This window comes from Scardinius erythrophthalmus, assembly GCF_964197995.2.
Source record: "Scardinius erythrophthalmus genome assembly, chromosome: 21".
Classification (NCBI taxonomy): Eukaryota; Metazoa; Chordata; class Actinopteri; order Cypriniformes; family Leuciscidae; genus Scardinius; species Scardinius erythrophthalmus.
Genome location: NC_138241.1, coordinates 14,358,856 through 14,379,154, shown reverse-complemented (window position 1 = coordinate 14,379,154; position 20,299 = coordinate 14,358,856).

Below are 20,299 nucleotides of genomic sequence, written 5' to 3'. Positions count from 1 at the left end.
TTATATTTGATTTATTATTACTGTTTATTATAATATATTTATTGTTTTACTCATTTTTAAATCAGCTTTTACAACCATTGCTTGCCATTTGTGTGTAAAATAAACATCAGACAGTCAGTGAACAGTTTTGCAGAGAGAAGGATTGGAAATCATGTTATAGTTCTTATCACTATAGCAACAGGGTAAAATGTGGTGGTGAGCGAGCCAAACTTTATGAACTGAATCTATCTACTGGAATGGGAACTATTAAAACTTTAATATATACTGTGCATGAATGGACACATTTGTATATAATTCACTACCAGCTTAGACTGGTGATAAAGCTTGTAAGGACCATCCATTGGCCCAACGACGGAATCCAACGGCTTGGCGAAGGTTTAAAGCGTGTATGTCTTTTCAGCGATCCAGTGAAGTTCACTTAATTTATTGGAACTTAGTTTTAGTATTACTTTAGCTCTATGCGTAATCTGACTCCAATTTCAAATGATAATCAAATTTAGATCGTATTTCTGATTAGAAAATAATCATAAATATTGATTATGAATTAATTTAGATCTTTGATTACTCTGAGTATCCCATACTTTCAGTTATTAAATCATTATGGACCCGAATGCCGCTTAGAGATCACTTCGGCCAAATCGTGTTTCTCACGGACACAAACCAGTTAATTCTGATTTCAGTCAGAGGATGTAGGGTTTGCTAATACCCCTAAAGTCGGTTGCCTACTGCTCACTCGAACTAGAGAGTGTAGTTTAATTTAGCCACTTCCATACAACTTGCTAAACCAGTGATAGACAGAAATCAAAAGGTCTTCATGATGACGTGCCTACTGCTCCGTTCATACATGCGCCTTTAGTTTGACCTACCTTAACTAAGATTTGCGGTAGCACCAGCCTCCTTAATATATTAAAATAATGATTTCAGAATACTTCAGAATAAATCAAGATGTAACATTTATTTGTCAGGTAAAAATGTATCATGCCAATTACAGAAGTAAATGATTAAAAGCCAATTCAGAAAATACATGACATCATTTACTCAAAGATGACTCTAAAAGTAAGCAATGTTCTCCTGACAAAGACACACAGTAATGTGTCAGGGCTTTCCAACAGGAAAATACTGACATGCATTACTGTGGGGGAGATTCTCCTGGTAAAAGATTCCCAATGGTTGCTCTGTTCCCTCACCTTAAATACCAGATCAGAACAGAAGGGGGGTTAAGCAAATGTTGTTTAGAGTTGTTTGGGCCAATCCATGTACCCCAGGGGGGTAGCACCTGGTTTCAGGAGATATCATAAAGAGATATCAGCCAGAGAGGAGAAACAGGATTCTCCTGAGTTCTCAATCTTTTTTTTCATTAAAGCAATGACTGCAATGAAATTAAGACCATTTTACCAATCGCACTGTGCCCTTTAAAATGACACCAAACATGAAAAGGAAAAACAACATATTCACAAGATACACCATATGTGTTAAATAGACATTCCTTGAGGAGGGAGAGGGGGGGATGAGTTGAAGTCAAACAAGGGGACAATGAGATAAGTTTGGGCAGAACAAGGTTCTGTGCTCTGTCTTTGTTATCTGCTGTCCAGGGTGCATTTTATGGCGTTATTGCATGGTGAGTTTTGTTTTAGCAGGAAAATCAGTTCTTACAAGCTAAATAAATAAATGAATGTAAGGTATGGCCAGATATGAGGTAAACAAATGATCATTTAGCAAGGAATTATGCAGTTTACAGTTTGGCCATCCAGCTTTCATTATTATGTTAGAATCGCAATTTGTGGTAAATGCAGGAAGCAGCATGAATTCCCTTGGGAACGTCGAGTGGGGTAAAGCCTTCAGAGGAAAAGTGTTCCGGTTCAAATGTGCTGACAGAAACACATGGATGTCGTTAACTGATGAAAACCATGTAACGTACTGTATGTAGGCCAAGACTCATAACTGTCAATTAAACCTGTACAGAGATTCACTTTGTTTGTTGATTCACAGAGATTCGTTTGTTTCAATTTTTTTTGAAGCTTTTGGCTTTGTCTCCTATGACTAATAAGTTGTTTTCTTTAATCGCTTCGTGTGGGCCTCATATTCGCAGGGCAAGTCAGTAGAGCTTCAATGAGAGCAGGCCTGCACATGTGGACCGTTAACCACACACTCTGAGCAGAGTGCTGAGATACGCATTCCTGTGTGACGTGCTTCACATGAGGAAAAAAAAAAACACTGTAAAACAAAGAATGGACATACCCAGTCTAAAATTAAAGGAATATTATGCCAAACATCTGATTTGTGATAAAATGATGGCAAAGAAACGGTATTTGATTGTTTTACAGTGGATGCTTTACCAGTGCCTGATGCTTTTTGAAGGGCTCTTAAAAGCATAACTATTTTTTGTCTGCTTCATTTGACTTCACAGCTCAGGACATTTGGTAGGAAGTGTTATCTTAATGTCATTTCCTCTGGCTCCGTAGTGAATGGTCACGTGCCATTTATAGCTCAGAACTTCTGATCAGTGAGATCTAGCTGATTGTAGATACACCCAGAGGAAATGTTTTGCTCAGTGCTTGCTCTTTCATAGCTCCTGTCATTCCCAGATATGTTCTATTTAAACCTCTGGTTCTGTTCAGACATTTTTGACCGAAAACTTTTACGTTTTAGAATTTTTTACTTCGGAATGGTATGAAACTTGGTAAAGGTTTTGGTACTTGCTATGTGAACACACAAAAAAATCATGGACATGATTCGAAAAATAGTTACACTTTTACCGTTCACGGTCAAAAATGACCGCAATGGAAACTATTGGGAAGTGAATTTCATCTAGTGGAAGTGTTTGGTACTGCACCCAAACAAATCAATTGCTGAAGGCTTTTTTTTTTTTTTTTTTTTTTTAGATATCAACCTCAAATTTGGAACACAACTTTTAGAGTAAAATATGTTTTTGAAAATATGTATTTCATATAAAATTGTGAAAATATTTCATATTAATAAACTTAAACTTCAAAACCTTTTTTTTTGTTTCACTTTTTAAACTTATTTCGCTTCAGCAATAATCAGCCAAGTGTCTTCTTTAAAAAGAGACTAGACGTAAGTCAGACTGTGCTCCAAAGCATTCAAGATTTACAAGTTTAATTTGGAAAAGCTAATTTTCAGTGTTCTTAAGTAATTAACAGGTAATAAATGGATCATGAGTATTCCATAAATATAATTTAATACCATAAATCCCCTAAAAATACAAAATATTAAATAAAAAACATAATTTAACTCAAATATTGTACATTCATTCCATTGAAATAATATAAAAAAAAATCTGTCATTTTTGACCACCTTAGGATCAGCACCATAAGGTTACGTATCGACTTTGTCTCAGATGTTTCTTCTGGAAATCCCTAGGACAGGGTTTTTCAAACTTTTTGATGACACAGACCTCCAAATATGATGATTCCTTTGCGAAAGATTGCTAGAGAATTTTAAAGGTGGCTATTTATTTATTTGTTAGTTTGACTCATTTATACCATGGACAAATATTAAAAAAAATTGTTTATCTGGGAATTTTGTATTTGTAGAAAGTATATGTTTTTTTTTTTTTTTTTTTTTTGACTTTATCACTTTGCTTTCCATGTAGTCTCATTGCTTCAGGAGACACAATTGAGATATTAAAGATATCTTGTCATGATTTTCTTTTCTTTCCCATCAACATTAGTAGTTAGATGATACATTCTAAATCACAATTGTTGTTTCGCAATCAATGTTATGTAATGTTCTTGTTTTAGTGAGTCATCTTTTGTACAAGTTTCAAATCTACAACATTTTCCTAAAACCTGTAACCGTGGAGAATGAATCACATTATGGGCAAGAGGAAATTACGTCATATCCTGTTTGGGAGCAGAATGAATTGGTGCTGTGTTCAAGCAGATTGTGGCAAGAAGGGCTTGTGGGATGTGAGGCCTATTTATAGAGTTCTGGAAATACCAAGACTTTCCTTTTGCTGCCAGCCGCAGATGGCAGGAATGTGTTATTAACTATGCTTAGACTTTGCTAATTGTAATCGGGGCAGCACAAGTGATTTAAATATGTTGATGGGACTGCGTTTGAGGAGAATCCTCCACATGTTCATCAATATTTCAGCTAGCTTTAACGCGTATTGCTCCACACCTCTCGGCTCCCTGTGCCACTTTGCGAGTGAAAACAACAAACAGACGCGTCTAGTTCAATAAACGCAGAGGGAGGCTTTCTGAAGCCTTAGAAGGAAACAGGCCTTCGAGACTTTGGAATGTTTGTAATGGAAAGCATTAAAGTCAAACAAGCCTGTTTTGTTCAGAACAGAACCAGACATACTCTCACATTCGGAGAATATTTTCACGCATATGACTTGAAATTTCCCTAGCTGATCTAATGAGGTACACAACTGCTCTGTTAGTGGATGTTGCAGTACAAAAATGTCTTTTGGGCTTAGTAATCCAGTTTTAAGTATAGCCTAATTCATAAGTTGACATTTTTCGTTTATTTTTATAGTATAACATTGAAATATTATTTGACATTGATTTCATTAAATCATTTAAAAAATCACTTAATAACTAACTTTTCTATTAAACAACAGAGTGTAGAAAGCACACATATTTCAGTTGGGAAGAGTAAATGCACAAACAAAATGATTCAAACAACTTTTTATGTGTATTCTCATTGTTTCTAGAATTGTTTGGACTTGAAGGAAAATCCCAGGGCTGGACGTGGCATTATCTGTACCTGGTTATTACGAGCCTAAAGCCAGACAAACAAAAGCGATAATTTAGGCAAAGACGGCTGTGGTTCCTTCAGAACTATTAACTCTCTCTCTCTATTTTTCCCTTTTTTATGCTTGGCTTTTGGATATAATTAACCTTTTGCTTGACTGAATGTTGCTCCAATATGCAAAATTGGTTTGGTGTCATTCTAGACTCTGTCGACATAAGGAAGTGAGACATCAGATTGTTCAGTTAAGTTATGCATTATAAACATTTCGAACAATTGTAATATTTATATACTGTATATATATATATATATATATATATAAGCATTTCTCACAGAACCCACTATAATTTTACAAATGCTATACTCTTCTTGTGTCACGGAATGTAGTTTTAAGAGTTTTTTAGGCAAGAATGTAGCTGTTTACACCTCAAATATGATATTTATATATAAACATAGATCCTGTTTGTGAGCTCTAATATTTTGGCAGAGAACAGCTTTATCTTGGCCTGTCCTTCGAGAATTTGCCACTGGCTCCTATGTAGATAGTGGTTTAACATGTGATATAATTCATTTTGATTATATCTAACTGGCAATCTTTGGCCTTAATCGTTTACTTGTTCCAAAGTTAGGTTTAGAAATGTATCTTTTTATTTCAAGGTATGTTTTTAAAAACAAAACTGCATGTGTTTTGCGGAAGAACATTGTTTTGGTTGTGCTTTGGCTCTGCGTGACAGTGCGGATGAATGGTTATCCTATTGCTCATAAAACATTCACTATTAGGCTTAAGAGAAAAACATGGTTTAGATGGAAAGGATCTCAAGCTGATTATCTGAAGAAGCTACTGTAACTATACTGTCACTATACCTATTTAGACATGTTACTACATCTCACTAGATGTTTTAAGTAATTTCTCATCCTTAAAACGCTCTTGCTTCCCATCCTAAGCCTCCGTTGCTAATTCCAAAATGCCATTTTAGAGCTAGTAATGAAAAGCTTGAACCATTAATATGAAGACTATGCAGTTATTTGAACGACATGGACAGAATGCTTAAAGGGATACTTCACCGATTAGCATTGAGCTTTGCATCAGTAGAAACCCGGTAGTATTTTCGAATGACCGTGCTTCCCTCCCTCATGGCCCCCTGAGACGAGAGATTTCTGTATCGAGTGTCTGGAAAAAATACTCAGATGATGCAAAATTCGTCATTTTGCATCATCAGAGGCTTTTTTGTCCAGAGGCTAAAGACTACAGCCAGTAGAAGGAGCTGTTCCGCATGTTTTCAACCCGCCCATAGTGGGTGGGATCTCACGATAAAACAGCATCTTTTCAGTTTTGAGTCAACTAGTAGCCAAGTTGTAGCATTTCTTCCAATACTGCCCTCTGTAACTGGTAGGCGTGGCTTGGGAGTGGCCTCGTAGGGCAGCGAAGCAAGTGCATTCTGGGAGTTGTTGTCCACAATAATACCTTGATAATACCTAGAATATCAAAATTGACTGCTGGCGGCAGATCCTTCTCCTATTTAGCACCAAAACTTTGGAACAGTCTTCCTACCATTGTCCGGGAAGCAGACACACTCTGTCAGTTCAAAGCTAGAATAAAAACACATCTCTTTGACCTAGCATACACATAACACATTATAGACTTCTATAATTCAATGTTAGGCTGCATAGATTAGGTCAGCTGGAACCGGGAACACTTCCCATAAATCCTGATGTACTCGTTACATCATAAGAAGAATGGCATCTACACTAATTTTAGTGTCTTTGTTTATCCAGAGGTTTTCCCGCAGCCTGCCGTATCCAGGCCGTATCAAGATCTGATGAAGGACCTTCGCCTGGACCCGATCCAACGCAGTGCTGAAGTGCCAACTAGTCTCTCCCTATGGAGGATCCCTTTACCACTCTACAGATAAAGCGTTGTCGGGAGACTCATTTCGCGTACCTACCCCGAATTGATAAAATAAAATAAAATTCTGTATCAAAAATTATAAGGAAACGCCAGTACTTTGTTTAGGCTTGGTCTGTAGGGAATTCCAAACCTGCGCACATATATTGAAACGCACATAACTACAGAACCAATTCTTAATGCGCATATGAACGCCATCAGCGTTTCTCACAGGTTCGCGTTTAAAGTCTGTGTAGAGAGAATGGTGTCGTCTTAGCGGCCCCTAATTTAATAACAAATGATCGTTGCGACGGAAGCGAATCAATCAAAACTAACTTTAGCTGGAAAATAACTTTATTAAAGAACCGCTATAAAGCCAAAACAATCTCTGTTACCATAAATTATACGTTTATCTCTGTAAAGCTGCTTTGAAACAATCTACATTGTTAAAAGCGCTATATAAATGAAGATGACTTGACTTACATTTACATTTATGCTTATGGCAGACGCTTTTATCCAAAGCGACTTACATTGTATTCAAGGTACACATTTTACATTTTGTCAGTTCTTGCTTTCCCTGGGAATCGAACCCATGACCTTGGCATTGCTAGCGCCAACGCTCTACTGTTCTGGCTTTTCTCAGTCTAGAAGGCACCAACTTCTAAAATAATTTCACATTTCTACTACATAAATGGCCCAATTTAAATACACATTCATCTTTCCAGTGGTGAATTATCCCTTTAAGTGTGTGAATTACCTGAATCTGTGCGTATATCAACAGTGTTCGGCAGCAGCATCTACTTATAGTGAAGCTGTAAGCTTAATGCTTCAAAAACAGTGATGTTACTCCATCAATACGATATCATGTTGTTTTGCAGATTTTACTTTGATACATTTTCTGTGCATGTGAATGTTTCCGTCTGTGTGTATGTACTGTATGCATGTGTGAGAGCGGGAAAAAGAGATTGTACATTTTATAGATAGTGAAACATCATCCAAATGAAATGATCAGTTTATTAAATATTTTTTTCCAGCTTGTTATCTGATTTCAGAAATCCACCAATTTTGTAGTAGGCTGTTATTTGGTGTGAGGCCATGTTGGGCCAAGCTCCATTGGGTGGGTGTTACGTTCCCTTACCGTCTAGGGGTCGGAAGGGGAGGTAACAAAGGAAAGAAAATTTAAAATTAACAAAAGAAAGAGAAAAGGCGAGAACACACTTCAATCCTCTGTCCCAGAGTGAAGACAACACCAGATGATATGTAATAAAGAAAGGATTTTATTTACAAAACCTATACCAGGGTAAAGACAAATCATAGGTAACAAGGGAGCAATGGCTCAGGGGGAGCAAGGCTCAAAATATCAAACAAAACAGCCCACTACCTAAATTTAGGAGGAGTCCTAACTAACCTAAGAAAGATTAAACAAAAAGAAATAAACAACATTAACTTCCCTCAACTCCCTCGCTACACCAAGAACAGGGACAAAAACAGTATTAAAGAAAAAGGCACTCACCCCCTACAGCTTCCCTCACAACAGTAAGTACTAAACAGATTTACAAAACAAAATACCTTCTGCTTAATTTTTAGTTGTAGTGAGAACAAGATAGTGATGTTACGTATGACACTGAAGCTTCGATGCGCATATCACACAAGCGACACAATTTCTAGTGAAGCCCCGTATCAGGGTGTGTATTGGTTTACTAGAGTCACGTGATCGATGACAAACGAAACCTCACTTTCTGTCCAATCACTTGCGCGTTTCACTTTGGGTGTCAGAAGGCTCGAACTCCAGGGCCCATATTCATAAAGAATCTTAATGCAAAGAGTAGCTCCTAGTGACAAAATTCTAAGAAAATTCTTAGAAATGTGGGCGTTTACTCTTAAAATTAAAGAAAAACTCCTAGTAAAGAAAAAAGTAATTCAGAAAGCATCTTAACCCTTAAAAGAGGTCTTAAGGTCAAAATTGTTAGGAGCACGGACGAGGACTTTTAAGAGGCTTAAGAGTTTCTTTAGCAGAGGAGAAAATGGCAGCAAGACGAAGAGGGAGAAGAAATGTGTTGCAGACAATGGATGACAGTGAGTTAATAAGACGCTATAGATTAGATCGTGCAGGGATCATGTTTGTGACTGATCTTTTTAGAGACATGCTAATATCTCTGACACAGCGCAGAAATGCCATAGCGCCTGAAATGAAAGTAATCACTACATTACGATATTTGGCAACTGGGAAAATTCCATGTTTGATACATTAAAACCAACATTCAAACCACTGCTTAAATAGACATGCCAGCAATCAGTGTAACTGGAAAGAGTGGAACAATTTTGATCATTCTAAGCAATCAAATACCTTATAGGAAATCAACAGCATGGTAAATAAAAAAAGGATTTATATACACATATATAATGTGTGTGTGTGTGTGTGTGTGTGTGTGTGTGTGTGTGAGAACGATCAAATAGGAAAAATTACGCATGTAAGTTCAAAGTGGAGGCTTAGAATAGACCCTATACTTAAAATCACTTTTTTTTTTCCTTCTTGGACAACCAACCAATCACAGTCTTCAAAAGATTGTGTCATACATAGCAACGGGGTCAACCCCGCCTCCTCACTAAGATAAAAGTTTTTGTATTTTCCTTACTCAGAGTTGCTCTCAGATCGGTCCCGAATCGCTCTTAAGCTAAGACTCCTACATAAAAGTTTTTAAGCTAAATTAAGAGTTTTCTGAGAGGATTCTTAGAATCTTTATGAATACGGGCCCAGATCTTATTTAACGAGTCATTGTTGCCTCAGTCTGGTTGATGGGTTTGTGAGGAGAGTGCTGTACTTTGAAAGTTAATCAATATATTAGGCTACATTTAAATGAGCTAAATTTATTTTTCACTACTTAGGCTATTATTACCCGGCTTTTTGTTTTTGTAAAATCTTTGCACTTTTTGGTGATTTTAGGTAATTTGGTGTTGGTATTTGGGTTTAGGGTGGGAATGGGATTAGGGGAGAGGGATAAGGTGTTGGTGTTTGGTGAAGGGTTTATATTAAGAGCAATGGCAACAGCCAAAAATAATTAAAATAATTAAAAACTTTATCACCTTTCTGTCATTCCTACAGTTACATAAGCACTATCAGTAACAAGTGTCCTTATTCATTATGTGTGTGTGTGTGTGTGTGTGTGTGTGTGTGTGTGTAGAGAGAGAGAGAGAGAGAGAGAGAGAGTAGGTCTATATTAAATCTTATTGAATCATATAAGCTTATATTATATTTTATTGTCACACTTTAATGGGAAAATGAATTTATTTAATGAACAAATCAAACACAAACGTGTAAGGCTTTTATTTGTTCACATAACATTGAAACTATGGAGTGTGTTGTGGTCAGGGCAGGACTTAGGGTGGTGGGGGCCCCTGGGCTTGAGTCACTTTCGGGCCCTACCTTCTATACATTACTTTAAATAGAACAAAATGATACATACACAAGCTATGTATTAGAGCTACACAATTCTGGATAAACTGAGAATAAAAATAGAGATCTGAACAAACAACTAAACAAAATAACATAATTTATGTTAATTGCTGAAGTCTATTAAAAATGTTTAATTAATCTGAATTATAAAAAAAAAAAAACTTGGGTTTGAATGAATGATTCAATTCATCAATCAAATGCACTTGTTTCATAGATGAATCAGCATTTTTGAACGAATCTCCTGAATGAACGATTCAATGACAAATGTTTTTTTAAAAGTCATTTGTCGCCATCTGATGGCGTAACAATATAATCGATCCAATCGATCCAATTTGAAGTGCAAAGCTACTTTCAAAAGGTGACTGGTACCATAGACAGTGTTACATGTAAAAAAAACGTAATAATTTATTTATATGACCACTGATTGAAGCTTGAAAAAGTTTTCTTCCAATAAATAAATAATGATTAAAAAAGTTCAAAGTGATCATAAGTTTATTGCAATGCACAAATGTCTTGGTCAGAATGAGAATAAATGAATAAAACACTTATTTACCTGGAAAACATATGTTTTGATCGTGGCATTTCTTTGAGATTTAGAATCCAGTATTCCTATAGGCTAATTATTGTTTAATTATTGTTTCTTTTACGAATTTAATAAAGAACTCTGTCTCGTATTCTGTCCAAACGATCCATCCATGTAGGCTACTTTTGTGTCCATTCGTTTTTCCTTTTTTAACCCGTAATTGAAAAACGAAAAATGAACGGTTGTTGTCTTTTTAAAGCAACTTTTTGTTGTCTTTTTTTGTTGAACACCAACATTTTAATTTGAACTGGCTACACCAACTGCTGCGCAAAAAAGTAAATATCGACGAATTTTCAGATTTTTGTTTATGACTTTTTGCTCCTTTATTAAACATTTAAAATATTCACAAATTAATATGGAAAACATGTCGATTTTACTGGTTTTCAAAAGCCAAATTAGAACCTGGAATTGATGTTTTTCCCGCAGTGCTGAATGAGAAGAGCCATTAATATTATTAATAAACCATTGCTTTGGCTAAAGTCACATCTCCATCTCCGCTGTTAAGCAAATGCGCTTTTAGAGAGAAATGCACATTTCATACGGATTAATCAGAAGGTATTAGCTTTCGATTCGAATTTGTTCGTTTTAAAGTGGACATTTCAAGCTTTAGCCTACATAGGCTATATTTTGTTTCAGTTCTCGCGCTCACGGAGATCATGAAAGTGCGTCTGATTGTTTTATTTTATTTTACAAAAGCACAGCGTTTTCTTGTTATTGTGAGTTTACACAAATACAAGTAGTTGGGAATAATGTATTATTATTTTCTGTATGACCAGAAATTATAGAGTATTTTAAGTTGTTTCCACTGTTGATAGGAAAATGCAAGTGTTCGCGGCCGCGCCTCCGTGCCATGCAGTGCGCGCTCCACACTCAGCTTTGTTCCTTTTTTGCATAAAAGCGTCTTCTAAATATAGCCTATTAAATGTTATAATTAAATAATATAAAAATATTATTATTTGCGTAGCTATACATGGACCTCAAACACACTGCGTCTTCTAACTCAGTTGACTGTAAATGCGCAAAAACTGTTTCCATTGCAGTTTTGCGAAATATTCCTTTTTCAAATTGCCTGAAAAACCACCTCATGCGAGCGTAATTTTTTTTTTTTTTTGCGAAAAACTGGAGTTTTTGCGAAATTGACGTGTTTCCATTGTGCTTATTTTCAATTCGCAATTTCAATTTGCGCAATTTGAAGGGTAATGGAAACGCGGCTACTGTCTAATGCAGACAGGTTTTTTCAACGGTTCGGCAGTAAACGAGGCACTACGTAACTGCCAATAACCAATCAGCAAACCTCAAGATGACTGACATTTAATTTAGTGAATTAAATTAAAATTTTCATTGCAGGGCAGGGCCAGGTAACAATGCTAGACCAATCAACAAACTTTAAATGAAAAATTAAATGACTGACATATTATTGAAAAAATCAAACGTAAACGGGTGGGGCCACCTATTGGGCGGGGCCCATGGGCTTGAGCCCAGTCAAGCCCAATGGTAAGTCCGGCCTTGGTTGTGGTTGCTTCATCTGCCAGAGCTTCTTACACAGGCTTCTGGCTGCTTTATTTTAAATAAGCACCAGATGGCGCTGTTCTCGACACTCTCGAAGCTTTGAATCTTTCCCCGGAACAGTCAAGAGAAAGCCTCAGTGATTCACGAGGCTTCATTTCCCCATCCCCAGAACAAGATCTCTGATAACCAGCCACTGCTAAACACAGTTAGCCACCGCTAACTCACAATTACTGTTTCTGAATGTCAAAAGCAAACGTGTATGAACTACGTTCAGTCTAGAGCAGGGGAGAAGTGCGTCTTCTTCTGCAAACACTGGACTGCACCCTTATACTCTCCGTCTCAGGCACACTCTCAAATGAGTTACAGGTGCTGATGATTAGGCCTGAGAGAGAGTAGAGAGAGAGAAAGAGAGACAACAAGCAAACAATAACAGGGCACACAACCATGCCCACACTTTCAGAAACAAAGTAAATCAAAGAGGATCAGGATAAAATAATCATAATAATAAATAAATGAATTTATACATCCTTTGGGACGTAACAGTGGGCCAGGGCCTGTGGAGTCGGGCCTGAGGGCTTTGGCTCATCTTTTGCCTCATCAACTGTCAGCTTGGGATCTGAATCCATGGCAGAAGGAAATAGTTCAGCAAAAAAGAGGGGTTTTAAAGGAATTCCATTGTTGTTGTTTCTTATTTATTTACACTCTTGTGCCGACAAACTGTTATATTAAAAGCACTATATCACTCATAGTTTGCTATTTGCTAGTCGAGCGATATGGCACAGAGAGCCTTATCACACTCCTACTCATGTGATACTGCTCATAGATAGATAGATAGATAGCCTAGATAGATGTTAGGACCTATTAAAACAGTATCTGATTTTCTTTTTGGTTGTTAATGTTTTAATAATGAAAGTTTCTTTTTGACCATGCAGAATGAAGCCAAACCTTGACCACTTGACTTCAACCCCATCTGTTGGACATCCACACAAATACTACTACGATGAACGCTTGTTTGTGAATATCACTTGGGTTGCTAACGAGACACTCGAAGGAGCGCCACTTAATTAATATTCACAACAAGTCACATGAATCCAATACATTTACAGCATAATACTTTTTTTAAAGTGAGAAAAATATGACTTTGCTCTTTTTATCAAGTAATAACTATACTGAATATATGTTGGGATCGTTGTTGCTGAGAAAGTGTAATTTCGCAAGTCTACCGCTAGGTGTCAGGGTTGTCTCTTACATATTCCAGCTGCTGGTGACAGATCTTCCACACACAGATCAGTTTGATGGATGTAGTATTTTAAGTTTTATGGAGCTTTACAGGATTATTGAATGACAGTGTTTTGCTCTTCTCTGTAAGCTGAGAAAGATCAGCACTGTCACACAGTATTGATTTTGAGAAGGTCAATATTTCTTCTGGTGGTTAAAGCATTGAGCCATGACACTTTTATTGCAGTGCTGTAAAGACAGAAAAAAATAATCTATTATTCACTCTTTGGTTACTTATTGTAAAATATATAAATGCATAAATCGATAAGATCCACATTTGTATTCATGCAGAAATTAATTATGCTATGTAGTCTACTACTAATACTTATTGTCCTGACCCATGTAAAATAGTTTCCATTGCGGTCATTTTTGACCGTGAACGGTACAAGTGTAACTATTTTTCGAATCATGTCCATGATTTTTTTGTGTGTTCACATAGCAAGTACTAAAACATTTACCAAGTTTCATACCATTCTGTAGTAAAAAATTCTAAAACGTAAAAGATTTCGGTCAAAAATGTCTGAACAGAACCAGAGGTTTAAATAGAACATATCTGGGAACGACAGGAGCTATGAAAGAGCAATCCCTGACCTGGTCTTAAGACAGCCATTATCCCAGCAGTGATCAATAGCAAGATACAGTTGAAAGCCTCAATATCAACAGGAACACAGTTCCACTTTATTCAGCAATAAAATGGTTGTACAATTTCTTCCTCCTTTTTGCTTCATAAAATTTGCAAGGTATCTTAAGTTTTATGATTTCTTTATGTGTTTTAGTGTTGTGTTAAGTTGGCTTGATTGACTGTAAATATTAAATTCTAATTGAATACTTTCATATTTTTTTTAATGGTCTTTAAAATCATCTTGTTTTAACATGAAGTGCTTGGTGCTGAAATGCTAAAAGTATATATATTTTTACCTTACCCTATGGAGTCATGCATCTATTGATCTCCTTAGCGGCTCACTAAAAAATGTGCTGCAACAATGGACTTTCAGAACATTCATTCAATGAGAGTTTACTTTTTTTTTTTTTTAACTGTGCACTAATTTCCTCTTCAAAAACTCAACAACAAATGTCACATTAACAGCTGGTGACATGCAATATTTACTTTAAAAGTTTATTGTTTTTTATATACTGTATTTATTACCAAAAGAGCTCATGAAAAGCCCTTTGAACTCAAGGAAGATCAAGTAACCCCCAATAACCCATGGAAATTGCCAGTACAATATTTGATGTAGGCTAAGATATTCATTCATTCATGCATTCATTCAAATACATTATATAGATTCTATTATATTATAATATTATTTGAAGATTTGAAATTTGGATTATTTTAATATTATTTAGATCTGAAATTTGAATTACTAGTGCAAAATGCCCGTGCAAAATCAGTTTTTGTGTGTGTTTTTAGTAATTGTTGGTTTGGTGCCTGTGAAAGAGACTGTGAATGCATTGAATTCAGGGAGCAGGCTAGGTTACTACAAATGATGGCTGTGAATAAACTATAATATTCAGAAGTAAACAGTGTAGCTGACTGAGTGTTTATGTATACCACAACCTTCTAAGTGCTAGTGCAAAATGCCCATGCAAAATCAGTTTTTGAGTGTGTTTTTTAGTAATTGTTGGTTTGGTGTGTTTAAGTGCTCATTGTTACAATTACAGCAAAAGTTCAGTGACATTTTTATTTGTGCATTTTATTTGTGAATCGAGAAAACGCTACGCTTGAGCAAACAGTTTGTGAATAGGCAACTAAATGATGGCCGTGAAAGAGACTGTGAACGCATTGAATATAATTGAAATATAATATTCAGAAGTAAACAGCATAGCTGACTTACAGATTCAGTTAACATCCACAAATGAATAAGCGCGTCGATTCAGGGAGCAGTGCAAAGTGCCCATGCAAAATCAGTTTTTGTGAGCTGATCGCCGTCAAAAAAGTTCAGGAGATATTTCTTGGCGACAGCTGATTTCAACAGTTTCAATATGATAAAAAATAACTTTTATATTGATTCAATGGATTAATTGCATTTTGAAAAAAAAGTGTCATGAATTACCGTATATACCCGAATATAAGACGAGGTTTTTGTCCTAAAAATAGGCTGAAAAATGGGGGGTCGTCTTATATTCGCGATATAGACAAAATCACGGGGGGAAAGAGAGAAAGAACAACTGAATAAATATGAAATAGTGACTGAAACATGACCCATTAAGACAAATGATTTCGGCTATACTTGCATGTAAAATTAGAAAAGCAACATTCTGTGTTTAACTGAATTAAAACGCTGCTCCTCTCTGCCGAGCGAGACGCAGAGAGAGCGAGCGAGAGAGAGCGAGAGAGAGCAAGAGGTGCGCGCGCGCGCGAGATGCAGAGCGAGAGAGAGGTGCGCTAGACGCAGAGAGAGAGAGAGAGAGAGAGAGAGAGAGAGAGAGAGGTGCGCGCGCGCGCGAGATGCAGAGCGAGAGAGAGGTGCGCTAGACGCAGAGAGAGAGAGAGAGAGAGAGAGAGAGAGAGAGAGAGAGAGAGAGAGAGAGAGGTGCGCGTGCGAGACGCAGAGCGCAAGAGAGAGAGATAGAGAAAGGTGCGCGCGCGCGCGCTGGTAGAGAGAGAATGAATTATCACTGCAATTTTCAAATAAAATTATTTTCTGTTGAAAACCAATTTTTTTCCACAAAAATCTCTTTTTGTCCCAAAAATAAGTCTGGAAAATGGGGGGGTCGTCTTATATTCAGGGTCGTCTTATAGTCGGGTATATACGGTAATTGCATTTTTGGGGAAAAATAATCAGTTTTTATAATAGATCTTTGAAAATCAAAATCTGGATTTGAATTTTTTATGTTATTATAACCTAAATATGATGTGTGAAAGTTTGAAACTAGTCGTTTTCATCTTGCCACTTGCCAACGATATCTTTAGCATTTCTCATCCAAACAACGTCAAACTTGGCACTGCACTTACTCGTGACCATAGCGAGACACCTGTCAAGTTTGAAATCCATCGGACTAACGGTTCGAGAGATATAACAGACACACACACATACACACAGACAGACATACAGACAGACATACAGACAGACAGACGTTTCTGTAATTTATAGATAGATTTTAATTTTATTTACATTTAAAATTTGGATTATTTAAATATAATTTAGATTTGAAATTTGGATTATTTTAATACTATTTACATTTTAAAAAAATATATTATTTTAATAGTATTTACATTTAAAATTTGGATTATTTAAATATTATTTACATTTAAAATTTGGATTATTTTAATATTATTTAAATTTGAAATTTGGATTTAAAAAAAATATTATTTAGATCTTAAATTTGGATTGTTTTAATACTATTTACATTTAAAATATATTATTTCAATATTATTTACATTAAAAAAAATATTACTTTAATATTATTTTAATATTTACATTTAAAATGTCTGATTATTTAAATATTATTTACATTTAAAATTTCTGATTATTTCTTATTAACATTTTAAGATTATTTTAAGATTATTTACAATTAAAATTTGGATTATTTTAATTTTAATTATAATATATATATATATATATTTTACGTATTAAAAAATAATCAATTTGCAGCCCCCTTAAAGGAAAATACTAAGGTCCCCTAGGTGGCCCTAATCCCCTGGTTGAGAACCACTGCTATAAACCTTAATTTCCCCATCCTCAGGTCTCTGATAATTGTGTGTTTGTATGACAGAATGTGGCAGATAGTTTCTAAGACAAATCCGTTGTCTAACACTAACAAGCTTGGCCAGTTCATTCATTATGCTTTAGATGAGTGTATTTATACAGGCCTGATCTTTGTCTCAGTCGGTTACTATGGTAATACAGAGCAGCACAGAGAGATTGAGGTCAGAGAAAAGGACACGCTGCAGTGTACCGTATATGAAGTAGCCAGAGTAGGACTTTGCATGAACGTCTCTCAGCAAGTATTCTTCTTTCACTCTTGCATACAGTATTGAGATTTTAACTGACATGCATCTGTTACTGCCAGCCTGCTCTTTAAACACATGACAAGTCTTTGTAATGAACACTAAGTACACAAAGTACCGCACTTTGTGATTAAAACATGACCCTAGAACAGAATGATTAGACTAGATTGTTAAATCACAAAAGAAAATGTGAATGGTGTAAGAGTCAAGCAAAAATTTGTAGGGCTTCGCTGGTTCAGTGTGTTTTGTAGGGTAGGGTGTGGTGGGTGGTTGCCAGGGCGTTGCTATGGTGTTCTGATTTTTCATTTTGGTTTGGTTTTGTTTTTTGCTAGTTTTTGGGGTGTGTTGAGTGTTCAGTGTTCAGACTGTCAAGTTGTCTGAGTATATATTTATATTTATTTATTTATTTGTTCAGTGTTTTTTTTTTTTTTTTTCTCTGTTTTTTTGGGTGTTGCTATGCAGTTGCCAGGGTGTTATGAGTAGTTGATTGTGTGTTGCTAGGCGGCTGTATAACTATACAACTAACTATACCTTTTATAGTTAGCCGAACGCCTATGACGTCACTGTCGGATAATGGCCAGTCGAGATTGGCATTTAGCACACATGCTTCAGACACCGGTCACGCTAGAGGCGTTCACCAAAGTGTCAATGACCATGACGCAGTACAAATTCCCCTTCTCAGGGAACCACGGTTAAAGTCGTAACCGGAGGCGTTTTATTGACATCTTTCCGCGGTTGAAAAACAGATTAAGTGATTACATGAAACATGATCAAAATTTCTTAACCCATCTCACGGCAATTCGTACGTATTATACGAGGTGGCTAATTCGTATGAATTCATACGACCTCACTCGTACGAATTCATAGATTTTTGTTAAATTGTACATTTTTACGAGTTGCCCAATTTGTATGAATTCGTACGAAGGACCTACCTCTGACCCCACTCTGAGACAAATCGTACAAATCTGTACAAATTAGCCGACTTGTACAGCGAATTCGTACAAATTGGTCGTGAGATAGCGTTGTGATTTCGGTAAGTTGCACTGTATCTTTCAACATACCTATTCATGCATGTTTTCCGGGATATAACTTGTATTAAAGTGCCCCTATTTTTAAAGTTTCCTGATTTTGTTCTCCTACAATAGGGTATAACGATGCATAAGTTAGCTGAGCTCTAACGTGAATAAGTGATGTAACATTAAAGTTTATCTTCCATCCTTTATCTTTACTCAAATTAATAAGAATGACAGACAATCTGCATTAATAGACACATTTTTAGGTAATAGTGGCCCACAGCTGATTAGCAGAAGTATTTCAGAAAGAGGGTTAAAGTGAACTAGCCGGTTAGCCAGAACCGTACACAATATAAAAGTTTTTGCGAATCCCGCGTTGAACTCCAAGATTTGAGAAGCAGTCGTCAGTAAAATTATGTGTTTGAAGGCTGGACAAGTTTTCGCGGGCAGACAACGTACAACATAGGTGGGGATTGTATTTTCTAGTGATGTACTGTAGAACCGTTGCACAGTGACTTTCGAATTAAAAACGACTCATTAAGATTCAGAATCGGTTCTTTCTTTTGGGAGACAATAACTTTATCTATCGTGCACTTAACAACTTTGGAGAATGTTTACATTCACAATCAGCTTTCACATTCGAAAAACCATAATAGGAGCACTTTTGATTGACAGTATATAATCGGCTCTGATCGTCGGCTGTTTTTAAACAATCGGCCGATGATGGATAGTGAAAATAATATAGGCTACCGATTATTGGCCAATATATTGGTGCATCTCTAATTGAAAACTACTGGTCCTAGTCAAAAAAGCCTAGTCCCACATTTTTATGATATTCTGGTCCCAAGATATGACTTGAGTTCATTTTTATTGTGACATATTGGTGACAATTGTAATTCTTTTCAAAAGCCCTTTAAAAAATGGTATTATTTCTCCTCAACAAGCTGCACAATCTTAGGTCAATTCATGTCTACAGCACAAATGCTACGTGATTTACTCACCATTGTTTAATAATTAAGGTTAGGGATTTGTTCAAATCAAGTATGAGTATGTTTGCCTTAACAAGCACCATAATAATGAGACCTCAGCTTACCCTGGAGAATGTTCCTTAAACGTATTCTACTCTGCTTCAGAAATGCTCAGTCTGTTTTTTTCTCTCTCCTTTAATGATTCGCTTATCACTGGACCATTCAGGACTTTGTGCTCCAGGTTGCATGACATCTCATTTGCTTCCTGCCGTGGACACAATGTCAGGCTAATGAAAATCCCATGGGGTAGCAATGGAGGAGATTAACCGCTAATTTGCTCCCTTTGTCACAACCAATAATTTTGCCCTGTTGTACAAAGGTTCATTGATTGAGGTCGGTAAATTCTCCTGCCATAGATCCTGCCAAAGAGAGAAAACCTCATCTGAACTGCTTGCTCTCAGAGCATGAAGAATCTTGCCCAAACGAGACATTATGAATGAAGAATGAGGTTAACGATAGAAAGAGAGGTATAATCAGACATTTAACACATTTATCATGATCAGGCTTGTTACCTTTACAGAAATTCAAGGTCATGTGATCAAGCTGTGTTCTGTAATTTATAGTAGGCTATTGAGCTTTTTAAATAACATCTCCCGAATGGATTCTTTTTGGTTTAAAGGGATAATTCATCCGCAAATGAAAATTCTAATGTCGTTCCAGACTTGTATGACTTACTTCTGTGAAAAGTAGATATTCTGAAGAATGTTTATGTTTTTGTCCATACAATGAAAGTCAGTGGGGTGCAATATCATTGATATAAAAAAAAAACATTGATATTTTTTTGCAAGATGGCAGTGATGTAATTATCTCATGATTGACATTGTAATTATGTTACAATGCTAATTACATAAATAAACTACAGACCTGAAATTACACTA